Source organism: Suncus etruscus, chromosome 6, assembly GCF_024139225.1.
Source record: "Suncus etruscus isolate mSunEtr1 chromosome 6, mSunEtr1.pri.cur, whole genome shotgun sequence".
Classification (NCBI taxonomy): domain Eukaryota; kingdom Metazoa; phylum Chordata; class Mammalia; order Eulipotyphla; family Soricidae; genus Suncus; species Suncus etruscus.
Genome location: NC_064853.1, coordinates 57,474,059 through 57,486,041, shown reverse-complemented (window position 1 = coordinate 57,486,041; position 11,983 = coordinate 57,474,059). Strand labels below are relative to the sequence as shown.

General features: G+C 37.3%; 1 non-coding gene across 1 annotated transcript; it reads right to left on the bottom strand.

Annotated features, from left to right (window-relative positions):
• Nucleotides 1-8,532: 8,532 nt before the first annotated feature.
• Nucleotides 8,533-8,639, bottom strand: LOC126012959 (U6 spliceosomal RNA). Its single transcript, XR_007497300.1, has one exon. It is a non-coding gene; the product is annotated as a U6 spliceosomal RNA (small nuclear RNA).
• Between the last annotated feature and the right edge of the window lie 3,344 nt (nucleotides 8,640-11,983).

Below are 11,983 nucleotides of genomic sequence, written 5' to 3'. Positions count from 1 at the left end.
TGATATGACAGAGATTCAAAGGGTAATCAGAAACTACTTTGAAAAACTCTACGCCACTAAAAATGAGAACCTGGAAGAAATGGATAAATTCTTGGACTCTTATAATGTTCCACGGTTGAAGGAAGAGGATGTAGCATATCTAAACACCCCCATCACCATTGATGAAATTAAAACAGTAATCAAATGTCTGCCGAAAAACAAAAGCCCAGGTCCAGATGGATTCACTAATGAATTCTATCAAACTTTCCAAGAGGAACTACTGCCAATCTTGGCAAGACTCTTTCATGAAATTGAACAAACAGAAACACTTCCAAATAGCTTTTATGAAGCCAACATCACCTTGATACCTAAACCAGACAGAGACGCTACCAAAAAAGAAAATTACAGACCAATATCACTGATGAATGCAGATGCAAAGATCCTCAACAAAATCCTGGCAAATAGGATTCAATGCCTCATTAAGAAGATCATCCACTACGATCAAGTAGGTTTCATCCCAGGAATGCAAGGCTGGTTTAACATCCGTAAATCTATCAACATAATACACAACATCAATAACAAGAAAAATAAAAACCACATGATCATATCAATAGATGCAGAGAAAGCATTTGATAAGGTCCAACACCCATTCTTGATCAAAACTCTCAGCAAGATGGGAATGGAGGGAACCTTTCTCAATATAGTGAAGGCCATCTACCACAAGCCAGTGGCAAATATTATCCTCAATGGAGAAAAACTGAAAGCCTTCCCTCTAAATTCTGGCACAAGACAAGGCTGTCCTCTCTCACCACTCCTATTCAACATAGCACTGGAAGTACTTGCTATAGCGATTAGGCAAGAAAAGGATATCAAGGGAATCCAGATAGGAAAGGAAGAAGTCAAGCTCTCACTGTTTGCAGATGACATGATACTCTACTTAGAAAACCCTAAAGACTCTATCAAAAAGCTTCTAGAAACAATAGACTCATATAGCAAGGTGGCAGGCTACAAAATTAACACACAAAAATCAATGGCCTTTCTATACACCAACAGTAATAAAGAAGAAATGGACATTAAGAAAACAACCCCATTCACAATAGTACCACACAAACTCAAATATCTTGGAATCAACTTGACTAAATATGTGAAGGACCTATACAAAGAAAACTATAAAACTCTGCTCCAAGAAATAAGAGAGGACACACGGAAATGGAAACACATACCCTGCTCATGGATTGGCAGGATTAACATCATCAAAATGTCAATACTCCCCAAGGCATTATACAGATTTAATGCCATCCCTCTAAAGATACCCATGACATTCTTCAAAGAAGTGGATCAGACACTTTTGAAATTCATTTGGAACAATAAACACCCTCGAATAGCTAAAGCAATCATTGGGAAAAAGAATATGGGAGGAATTACTTTTCCCAACTTTAAACTGTACTACAAAGCAACAGTTATCAAAACAGCATGGTATTGGAATAAGGATAGGTCCTCAGATCAGTGGAATAGGCTTGAATACTCAGAAAATGTTCCCCAGAGATACAACCATCTAATTTTTGATAAAGGAGCAGGAAATCCTAAATGGAGCAGGGAAAGCCTCTTCAACAAGTGGTGTTGGCACAATTGGATAGCCACTTGCAAAAAATTAAACTTAGACCCCCAGCTAACATCATGTACAAAGGTAAAATCCAAATGGATTAAAGACCTCGATATCAGCCCCAAAACCATAAGATATATAGAACAGCACATAGGCAAAACACTACAGGACATTACAGGCATCTTCAAGGAGGAAACTGCACTCTCCAAGCAAGTGAAAGCAGAGATTAACAGATGGGAATATATTAAGCTGAGAAGCTTCTGCACCTCAAAGGAAATAGTGCCCAGGATACAAGAGCCACCCACTGAGTGGGAGAAACTATTCACCCAATACCCATCAGATAAGGGGCTAATCTCCAAAATATACAAGGCACTGACAGAACTTTACAAGAAAAAAACATCTAACCCCATCAAAAAATGGGGAGAAGAAATGAACAGACACTTTGACAAAGAAGAAATACGCATGGCCAAAAGACACATGAAAAAATGTTCCACATCACTAATCATCAGGGAGATGCAAATCAAAACAACGATGAGATACCACCTCACACCCCAGAGAATGGCACACATCACAAAGAATGAGAATAAACAGTGTTGGCGGGGATGTGGAGAGAAAGGAACTCTTATCCACTGCTGGTGGGAATGCTGTCTAGTTCAACCTTTATGGAAAGCGATATGGAGATTCCTCCAAAAACTGGAAATCGAGCTCCCATACGATCCAGCTATACCACTCCTAGGAATATACCCTAGGAACACAAAAATACAATACAAAAACCCCTTCCTTACACCTATATTCATTGCAGCTCTATTTACCATAGCAAGACTCTGGAAACAACCAAGATGCCCTTCAACAGATGAATGGCTAAAGAAACTGTGGTACATATACACAATGGAATATTATGCAGCTGTCAGGAGAGATGAAGTCATGAAATTTTCCTATACATGGATGTACATGGAATCTATTATGCTGAGTGAAATAAGTCAGAGAGAGAGAGAAAAACGCAGAATGGTCTCACTCATCTATGGGTTTTAAGAAAAATGAAAGACACCCTTGTAATAATAATTTTCAGACACAAAAGAGAAAAGAGCTGGAAGTTCCAGCTCACCTCAGGAAGCTCACCACAAAGAGTGATGAGTTTAGTTAGAGAAATAACTACATTTTGAACTGTCCTAATATTGAGAATGTATGAGGGAAATGTAGAGCCTGTTTAGGGTACAGGCGGGGGTTGGGTGGGGAGGAGGGTGATTTGGGACTTGGGTGATGGGAATGTTGCACTGGTGATGGGTGGTGTTCCTTTTATGACTGAAACCCAAACACAATCATGTATGTAATCAAGGTGTTTAAATAAAAAAAAAATAAAAAAAAAAAAAAAGTATTTAATCAAAATCTATACACAAAAGGAATGCATCTATAAAAAAAAAAAAAAAAAACTCAAATATCTTGGAGTCAACTTAACTAAAGATGTGAATGATTTATACAAAGAAAACTACAAACCCTGCTTCGAGAAATAAAAAAGATATGTGGAAATGGAGGCATATACCTTGCTCATAAATTTGGGAGGATAAACATCATTAAAATGGCAATACTCCCCAAAGCATTGTACAGGTTTAATGCCATACCTCTAAGGATAGCCATAACATTCTTCAAAGAAGTGAATCAAACACCTCTGAAATTCATCTGGAACAATAAACACCCAAGAATACCTAGAGAAATCCTTGGGAAAAGAAATATGGGAAGCATCACTTTTCCCAACTTTAAATTGTATTACAAAGCAATAGTCATTAAAACAGCATGGTATTGGAATAAAGACAGACTCTCAGATCAGTGGAATAGACTGGAGTATTTAGAAAATGCTCCCCAGATATACATTCAATTAATCTTTGATAAAGGGGCAATAAATGCAAAATGGAGCAAGGAAAGCCTCTTCAACAAGTGGTGTTGGCACAACTCCTCAGCCACTTGCAGAAAAACGAACCCATACCTCCAGCTAATACCATGTACCAAAGTTAAATGCAAATGGATGAAAGACCTTGATAGCAGACCTGAAACCATAAGGTATATAGAACCTCACATAGGTAAAACACTCCAGGACATTGAAACTAAAGGCATCTTCAAGGAAGGAACAGCACTCTCTAAACAAGTTGAAGGAGAGATACACAAATGGGACTATATTAAGCTGAGAAGCTTCTGCACCTCAAAGGAAATAATGCCTAGGATACAAAAGCCACCCACAGAATGTGAGAAGCTATTTAACCAATACCAATCAGATAAGGGGCTAAAATCTAAGATATACAAGGTACTGACAGAACTTAATAAGCAACAAACATCTAACTCCATCAAAAAATGGGGAGAAGAAATGAACACTTTGTCAATGAAAAAATACAAATGGCCAAAAGGCACATGAAAAAAATGCTCCACATCACTAATCATCAGGGAGATGCAAATCAAAACAACAATGAGGTACCATCTCACATCTCACAGAGACTGGCATACATCACAAAGAACAAGAACAATTAGTATTGGTGGGGATGTGGGGAGAAAGGCACTCTCATCCACTTCTCATGGGAATGCTGTCTAGTCCAGCCCTTATGGAAAGCAATATTTGATCTAGCCATACCACTCCTAGGGATATACCCTAGGAATACAAAAATCCAATACAAAAATTCTTTCCTCACGCCTATATTCATTTACAATAGACAGACTCTGGAAACAATCAAGATGCCCTTCAACAGATGAATGACTGAAGAAACTATGGTACATATACACAATGGGAAATTATACAGCCGTCAGGAGAGATGAAGTCATAAAATTTTCCTATACATGAATGGGCATGGAATCTATTATGCTGAGTGAAATAAGTCAGAGGGAGAGAGAGAGACAGAATAGTCTCACTCTTCTATGGTTTTAAGAAAAATGAAAGACATTGAAATAACTCCTAGAGATGAGGGCCAGAAGGACCTTCTCAAGATATGAAGCTCACCACAAAGAGTGGTGAGTGCAGTTAGAGAAATAACTAAGCTGAGAACTATCATGACAATGTCAATGAGTGAGGAATGTAGAAAGCTTGTCTCAAATATAGGCAGGGTTTGGGTAGGGATGAGATGGGGCATTGGTGATGGGAAGGTTGCATGGTGAAGTGGGTGTTCTTGTTATAACTGAAACCCAACTGCAATTATGTTTGTAATCATGGTGTTTAAATAAAGAAATTGCTTAATTTAAAAAAAAAAAAAGGAAGACATTACAACATTCAGCACCTGGGGTGAAGTAGAGGGGATTAGTCACTTTTGAGAAGACTGGCCTAAAGTAGTGTAAAAACAACATTGTGGAATATTTTATGCTTCAAAGAGTAATATTGCAAAAGTAGTTTATTCCATAGTAGTTTATTAATATATTTGGTGTCATTAGCCAAATCATTCTGATGTGTCACAGGTACAAAATGTGCCTAAGGTTTTGATCCTGCTTCCTCAACCTCGTCACATTTGTTTACTCTTGGACCTTAGTATATTTAAATATATAAATTCATTTTTACCACCATAGACTGCAGACTATCTCACTTGAAAGAGGTTCTTTTTTGTTCTATTAAAGCTTCTACCTGATAGGATAAGATTTACACATATTATGATGTATAGTAACTATATTAACAAATTTAAGTATAATTTCATCCAAAATACACTGGAGTGTAAAAAATAATGTTTTACAAAATTTCTGGAAATTGTGGCTTGTCAAGTACATGTGTAAGATTAATTGTCACAGTCATATAAAAGAGAAAAAAAAAGTCACACACAGAAGCAACAGGACCACCGGAAGTGAGAACAAAATGGAACCTTTTTGAAAACTTTAGAAAATCTTTGAATCTACCTTCCCCAGAGATTAAACACAGAATTGTTCATTGCAATTAGATTCATTTCCTTCTTTAAAAGAAATAGCAATAGAAGCACTGTATAAAGATTATGGCATTTTTATTGAGGCTTAATTGAAATGAGTTATATTTATTTTAGGTATAAAAATAATTACTTTCCTTTTTTTTTTTTTTTGGTTTTTGGGCCACACCCGGTAACGCTCAGGGGTTACTCCTGGCTATGTGCTCAGAAGTTGCTCCTGGCTTGGGGGACCATATGGGACACCGGGGGATCGAACCGCGGTCCGTCCAAGGCTAGCGCAGGCAAGGCAGGCACCTTACCTTTAGCGCCACCGCCCAGCCCCTACTTTCTATTTTTTAAACTTTTTTAAATACCATGATTACAAATTTGGCATAATGCTGTTGTCTGATGTGTTCAATGTTTCTGCACTAATCCCACCACTAGTATGACCTTTCCTCGACCATTACTTCCAGTTTCCCACCTATCCAGCACAAGCCTATACCACACAAGCCATGAACACAAAATGGCTAATAGCATTATGGAAAATGGTTTCCAAATGTGTAAAAATGTGTAAAAATTGTTATGTCTCACAATGGGGTTATTAATGTCATTGTCTGGAGGCTCACGAGGCTAGTTGAGCCTTCTGTGTTACTGTTTTGGGCTACTGAGCTTAATTGGTTTCTATGCTTTTCCATCTGATTGGATGTTCCACTCTGAACTGTCAGTATTGTGAAATTTGAAGGTGTCACATGGTCTTATACTCAGCTATACTCTAGAAATTCCAGACTGTAAAATTGGGCTGATAAATTTCAGTGACTTTGTTCGGCTCAAATTTCTTCTGAGAATATTGCTGCGCCTATAAAGCTGAGCTTTTGTTTACATGTCAGTGGCTGTGGGATGTAGGTGTTACTGCTGGGGCTTCTGTCAGTATGGGAGCTGGAGGAGAGCTCTCTGCCACTACTTAAAAAAGACCCTAGAGTTCTCAGTCCAAAACCAGTGTACCAGAAAATCAACGGAAAGGAAAAAGTTTTATCGGTTTGGTATCTCTGCAGAGATTAGTCATGAAGCAGTACAGTGCCATTCGCAAGGCTTATCTGGCAGCAGCTGTGGGGTGTGAATATGGCTTATTGGGTTTTGCAGGATTGAGATTCAACCTACATCCACTCCCGTGGGTACCCCAGAATTTTCTGTTAAAAGACCAGTGAATCCATGAGTTTCAGCAACTAGGCTTGCATCTCATCAAAAGTAAGTTGGTAAAGCTGTGAAGCTGGGCCATTGCTTAAATAGTGACAGCTGTGGGATGTCATGATTTGATATTTGTAGGTGTACTTAAAGCATTACCATGGTGAGTCTAATTAACATTGACTCCAAAGTTTTCTTTTGGGTGTGTGTGGTTTGGAGGGCAGTGCTGCTCACAAGCTATTCCTGAATTGGTCCTTGAGAGTTGCTCACAGCAGTGCTATGGGGATCATGTAGCATTGGGAATCAGTCCTCCTGCATGCAAAGCCCATTGATCTGTCTATCCAGAATATGAGAAGAGCATATGAAGATGAGCTGATTAAGAGCAGAGTACTAATATACTCTTAAACTGATTGGAATTCAAACTATATGATTATTAATTTAAAATTGTGATTCCCTTTTAAAATTCAAATGCTATTTACAATAGAGTCAACACTTATTGTTTTGACACAAATCACTGCATTTTCACCACCACCAAAATACCCAATATCCTATAATGTGATTTTATGTCACATGTCTGCCTCTGCCTTCTGCTACCTCCCCCTGTTGTGTTGTAATCTTAGTTTTGTAATCAAAGGCTAATGGATTGACATCATTTGATACTTTCTATTTCCACAGTTTGCTTTACAGGGTACTAAAAATAACTGACATCATCTGTTTTTGTCATTTCTCTGTCTTATTTCACTTAGCATGATGTCCACCAATTCTCTCTCAGTGGCAGCAAACCACAGGATTTTTTTTTGCATATAGTTACATTGTATTCCATTATGTATATATAAAACTTTGGCTGGACAATTGAGTTGTTTCCAGATCTTGATTATTGTATTGCAATAAACATGGGCGTGCATACGTCATTTAGAAATTTTGTTTTTCAGGCCTGGAGAGATAGCACAGCGGCGTTTGCCTTGCAAGCAGCCGATCCAGGACCTAAGGTGGTTGGTTCGAATTCCGGTGTCCCATATGGTCCCCCGTGCCTGCCAGGAGCTATTTCTGAGCAGACAGCCAGGAGTAACCCCTGAGCACTGCCGGGTGTGGCCCAAAAACCAAAAAAAAAAGAAAAAAAAAAGAAAAAGAAAAGAAAAGAAACTTTTGATTTAACTGTGTAGTAAATTTATGCCTAAAAGGAAAACTCCACTTTGTGGTTATTTGATTCTGATTCGATGGGAGCTGATTTACTCTGTGAATTGTAGTTAACTTATAGTAATACATAGTAATTCTTTACTATGGCTCTGCAAATAAATTTTATCCCAAATATCTACCCTTCCCTTACTTCAAGAACAAGATCATATTCATTTAAACATTATTTTTCTCCATACACAGCTTTCTATAGCTGTCATTAGACTTCTTTGATCCAGTTATCACATTTGTCTGATTCTCTTACATAGTTATGAGTCAAATAAAACCTTTAACACATTTTCATTTTATACTACAATAAGAGTCATCATTTTGTCTTCTTTTGAAAGTTTATCCTTTAATATGTGTCCTGTATCTTTCTAACACATCAAAAAGATACTCTGCTCAAGTGAAATTGTCTGTTCTGCTGCATTCTACTAAAAATCTTAACATTTAAAAATATATGCATTGGGTTTTTTTCCCCCTGTAATGTAGAACAATTAGAAATGAAGATTGAGACTTTGGAAGCAAAATAAAGTCATTTGGGGAAGAAGAAAGAGCACAAACATTTAATAAAAAATTGGATAAATTGGCTGAGGTGGGAGAGTGTGGATAGAGGAAAATGGCATAAGTAATGTGTTAAAACAATTTGCCTCCCTGATCTGCCACAAATCACTAGTTAGCACTCTAATGAGCTGTTTTACTCCACCCACTCACTACACAATTTCTTTTTTTTTTTTAAATATGGAATGCTTCACAAATTTGCGTGTCATCCTTGCACAGGGGCCATGCTAATCTTCTCTGTATCATTTCAATTTTAGTATATGTGCTGCTGAAGCGAGCACACTACACAATTCTTAAAATGAGTTATTAGTAAATGTTTTGGGCTCCATTTATCTCAGTGATACATTAGTTCTCACAGAAGCCTGAGCTCTCCACACCTAAGAAAAAACACAAGGCAACATAGAGGTGAAATGTTCTAAAGAAGGTGCAAGAAGAAAAGACACAAGCAAATCCCAACTCCTGGTCTTTATTCTCTTCAGCTTCCCCAGATTTTAAATACCCTACAAGCTTTGTATGCATGTCTGAGCAAGGAAAGTCCAGCAAGAAAAAGTGCAGGATGTGTTCCAACACAAATAAACAGATAAACACAGAAAGAAGCTTCTTCTTTCAGATGAACCAAATAACTCTCACAACCAGATAATGCTATTAAAAATTAAAATTTGCCTGTTTTTTTTTTCTCTGCCAGGTCACCATGCTCCAAGCTTCCTAACAGCTTTGCTGGATGTCTGTTGCCATGGCTACTTTTCCTAATGACGTGTCCACCAGTATCTCTTTGGTTGCTTGGCTGGCAAATCTGATGTTCATTCCTTCCAGAGAGTGGAAATTTCATTTAGTGATTCCTGATTCCTGATTCCTAATTCCTCATTCCTTATTATTCCTCCAATGAAAGGTTTGGGGTAAACTTATGGGGTTTGAACTATAATTTAACTTGGCTGTGATATCCCCATGGGAAAATCTCTAGTTCATCTTCTTTTGATTGCTTCTCTGGAGCAACCATCTCTTAAGAGAATTGAACTAGGTCAAGAAAACAAACAGATCTCCAGCTGTCAGCTGGGTGTTCAATCTACCTAGAGTGGTGTGGCAGCATTGCAAAGTTCAAAAGACTGTGGAGCTAGACACATTGCTATGGTGGAGTGATGGTGAGTAGCATGTAGGCAACAGGAGAATTCAAATACCCTTAAAACCAGCTTTGCAAGAAGTATTAAAGAAGCTTCCTTAAAGGAAGTAAGGAAGATTTATTTGCTCCTAGCTTGCTAAGGAATTTTATACATTTTCAATAAGGACTTAAGTCTCATTTATATTGAGTGTGCTATGTACTTTTTCAATATTCCCTTCTTTAGGTTAAAACATCTTGTACTTTTATTGGCCTATGCAGATTTTCTCCTTTAAAAATGTTTCAATTTATTTTTTGATAGACACAGTTGTGATTGACAGTTGTTCATAATAAAGCTATTTCAGGTGCACGACGTTCATTATCAATCCCACCATCAATGTCCCCTTCCACCAATGTTCCCAAGTGCTTTTCCACCCCTCAGCCTGCCTTTTTGGCAGGCATATCACAAGTATATTTCATTTTACTTGCTCCAAAAAACTTAAAGGAATAGTAAATAGAATGATCAAAATATAAATCAATAAAAATCCATTTATTATGATTAATAGCTATATGATTTTAACCTCTGTTAATTTAGTAGAGGACAACCATATACACCATGAATAAGTGACATACTCAGTGCCACCTGTTGAGAAGTGACCTTTATCCTGTCCTTTAAAAGAACTCTTAATGTTTCTTGCAAAATTGGTTCAAGGTTCTGAATTCCCTACGCTGTTGCCTTCCTTGACGCTCTGGATAGTTCCTTTAAATTTGAATAATTATTTAGCTATAGATAATGTTCTTTCTAAGGTGTTTGTAATGTTGAGTTTCTGTACTATACACTTCCATATTCTTTTGTCCATAGAGTCTCATTGGCTAGGTCGATGTACACCTACCATATGCACTCCTTTTTATGTAATTTTTTAAAATCAATCTGCTTTAAATATGTGTTCTCTTTCTGCTTTTAAATATTCCTTAAATATTCAAAATTCACATTTAAATATAAAAATTCAAAATCTTGGGGCCTGGCGAGATAGCACAGCGGTGTTTGCCTTACAAGCAGCCGATCCAGGACCAAAGGTGGTTGGTTCGAATCCTGGTGTCCCATGTGGTCCCCCGTGCCTGCCAAGAGTTATTTCTGAGCAGACAGCCGGGAGTAACCCCTGAGCACTGCCGGGTGTGGCCCAAAAACCAAAAAAAAAAAATTCAAAATCTTTAGATTTTTGTCACTTTGAGTGTATTATATCTTGAAGTTTTTCTTATTGGGTTTGTTTTCACTGGAAATCTTTGGCCTCTTGGATCTCAGTGCCAGTAACCCTCAACTCAGGGAAATTTTAATAGATGATTCCTCTGGTTTTTTTTTTTTTCATCAGATTTACCTTTTTTTTAGAGATTCTGGTGATTTTATGTTGTTCCTTTTGAAGTCTGCCACATTTCACTGGTATGCTGTTTATTTCTTTTCAGACAATTTTCCACCTTCTGTTGTTTCTAGTGGTTTCCTTCTAATCATTTTGGAGCTTGATCTTTTGCTCAGCTTACTTTAGCCTGCTATTCACAGCCTCTATTGATTTTTTGTATCACTACTATGCTCTTCACTTATGTAATTTATAACTGTATTGATTTTTATTTTGACTATCATACTTTCTTGTATTTTGTTGATTACTTGTGTTATTGTTTCTTTGAGCTCATTGATCATCTTCATGGTGTCACAACAGGCATTATCTGAGGATTTACTGATCTGCTTGGTGTTATTTGTATCTTAAGTGAAAATGTTTCACTGTTGAGATTGGTGGGCTTCTATGTTTTTCCCCTATTGTTTTTCTAGTGTTATTGCTATGTTGGAGAGTGGATGAGTCTTAGTAGTTAGAGATTACAATATTTTTAATAATATCTTTATTTAAGTACCATGGTTACAAACATGTTTGTAGTTGGGTTTCAATCTTAAAATGTGTACTCTCCTTCACCAATGCAATCTTACCATCACCAATGTCTCACATTTCCCTCCTCCTTCACCCTCTGCCTGTCTTCAAGACAGCCATTCTATTTCTTTCACTCAGTATCATCTAGTGCTAGTTATTAGTTTAGTTATTTCTCTAACTGCACTCACCAATCTTTGTGGTAAGCTTCATATAGTGGGCTAGTCCTTTTGGTCCTCGTTATTTTCTCTGGGTATTATTACCATACTCTCTTGTTTTTCTGAAATTCCACAGATGAGTGATGTGCCCATCCCTCTCCCTTTGAATTATTTCAGCATAATAGTTTCCATGTCCATCTATGTAGAGGCAAATTTCATGGCTTCATTTTTCCTGACAGCTGAAGAGTATTCCATTGTGTATTTGTACCAGTTTCTGTAGCTACTCATTTGTTGTTGGGCACCTGTGTTGTTTCCAGATTCTGTCTATTGTAAATAGTGATGCAATAAACATAGACATGCAGAGGGTATTTTTGTAATGTGTTTTTGTGTTACTAGGGTATGGTATTTCTAGATCATCTGGGAGCTCAATTTCCAGTTTTTTAAGGAATCTCCATATTGTT